Source organism: Centruroides sculpturatus, unplaced genomic scaffold, assembly GCF_000671375.1.
Source record: "Centruroides sculpturatus isolate CEXI.00-Female unplaced genomic scaffold, Cexi_2.0 scaffold871, whole genome shotgun sequence".
Lineage (NCBI taxonomy): Eukaryota > Metazoa > Arthropoda > Arachnida > Scorpiones > Buthidae > Centruroides > Centruroides sculpturatus.
The window spans coordinates 113396-115511 of NW_019385033.1; the positions used below are offsets into that span (position 1 = coordinate 113396).

The 2116-nt window shown below is 26.7% G+C and overlaps 1 long non-coding RNA gene across 1 annotated transcript in view; it reads right to left on the minus strand.

Moving 5' to 3' along the window:
- LOC111633682 overlaps window positions 1-1873 on the minus strand; it is an 11394-nt gene extending 9521 nt beyond the window's left edge. Inside the window, exon 1 of the long non-coding RNA XR_002758090.1 lies at window positions 1351-1873. This is a non-coding gene — a long non-coding RNA (uncharacterized LOC111633682). The remainder of the gene's footprint in view (window positions 1-1350) is intronic.
- Between the last annotated feature and the right edge of the window lie 243 nt (window positions 1874-2116).

The following is a 2116-nucleotide window of genomic DNA, read 5'->3' on the forward strand; positions in this document are numbered from 1 at the left end:
TTATTTATTTCATTGTTGTATAATTAATATATAATATTATTAATAATTGATCAAACAGATTTTGAATTTTATGAAGAGATTTGGTAAAGAATCTTTGTGTTTGACTGTTAGAGATTACTTCAAAGTGACCAAAAAATTTCCCATAAAAGTGAGTTCTACCAGTTCATTTACTTTTATTATTTATATAATTGCCATACTTCTAAAAGTGTTTACTTGATTTTAGATGGGAAGTTCTCTTCATTCTATATTTTCTGGTATTCTAAACCTAAACGAATACCTAATTGAGAAAATTGTATCTTGATAATAATAATTTAATATGTTAATAGAAAAGTATTTGTTTAATATTAATTTTTTCCACTAGTGACCCAGTGGTTAAAACCACACTGAGCACAAATAGTTGGGTCGCGGATTCAAGCCCGATCACCTGGCTGGTATGGCGTTTTTTGTTTTCTTTACGTGTCTAACACCTAAATGGGGGTCTTTCGAGCTCCCAATTAAGTGCTAGACATGTAGATGTTAGAAAGTCCTCTCGGGAGGCATTCCTTTGGGCAGATCTCCCATGTGTTGCTTTGCCTTATCCTATCGTCCAATCCAAATTTTATGAAGTTTAATTTTAATTAAATAATAGATTCTCTTCAAATGATATACTACCTGAGAGATTATTTCTGATTAATCTCTCAGGCCATTTTCTGAATTAAAAAAGGAAAATGTCCGATGAAGTTAAATAACAGAACTCTAATCGATTACTTTAATGATCTTCTATAAATTTGTAAAGTCTTAATGCTTCTGTTACCAATTTAATGATAAATAATTAAACAAGTTCGAAAGTTAGAGTGCTAGAAATTATATTAAGTAAAAGCAGCAAAGCAAAAAATACGGAGTAATTTTTTTTTATCTACTAACAATCTGATAAGGTAACTCGTATCTTAATGTTATTCTTCTTCAATTTTTTACGAATATCCATTTAGAAAGCTGTAATTTTATCACCTCTTCAATATATTTCTGGTTGTGATAGATGAGTATAATCAGTCAAATTTGAAGGATTTTACTTCACTGTTACAGTTCCATCAATCATAATCATATAAAATGATAAAGATAACGCATCATACTTTCTACGGATGTGTATTTAGAGCGTGAAAGATCTCCGATAATAGTTTATAACGTTCTAACCGTTCTGTTTTCTTATTTGTAAAAATTTACAAAAAATTTATTAAATTTCGATAATAAATAGTTGAAAAATTCAATCTGAAAATTCTAATAAATTTTTTATTATTAGGCTATATCGATTCTCTATTAATAAGGAAACTTTCGCTTATACNAACAGTAGATTATTAAAAAACTAAAAGATACTTGAAATTGAGTTAGTTCTCTGGAAAAGCAACAGTTTCTATAACGCAATATAGAAATTTAATCTTTACTATTTTATAAAAACAGAAACATTGGAGTCATCTTGACTGGAACAGTCCGTCGGCCTGACGTCTTTCTCAGACGGATCGATCCAAGTGTTATATTCTGGTTTTTCTGTATAATTCAGGAGTAATCTCCATCCCAATATTTTATACAGTTTTATTATGAATGAAAATGGTCGAAATATTTTAACAGCCGTACTATTTTCTTTTAATATCCATTTATTGCTGATTCTATGTGGTTTATATCTTTTCGTGTCATCGAAGATAAGCGCTAACTATGGCTTGAAGTTTTGTATTTTGATGTAATTTTTAAAGAAGAAAGTTATAAATATATACAAAAGTAACCCATTTTTATATTAAAATTCCGACTAAAATGTTATTATTCTTAAAAAAATAAATAAAATAACAAATTTTTCATTAACATTTAAAGGATTTCATTGGCATTTTTGCATGGTTAAATAATAATTCGGGTTTTGTTAGATAAAATTAGTATTATACATTAGATACGGTTATTTTAATCTTTNTTTTGTAAAGCCAGAATTCTAATTGAATAAATTCTAATTTACATATATAATTAAAATAATATTTAAGTTATTTTCATTTGAAATTATTCAGTTTATCCAATTAAATGCATTTAAAACTTAAAATTTTATTTTTCTATTTTTTTAATATATTATGAAACTTCAAAGCTATATCATAGATATATG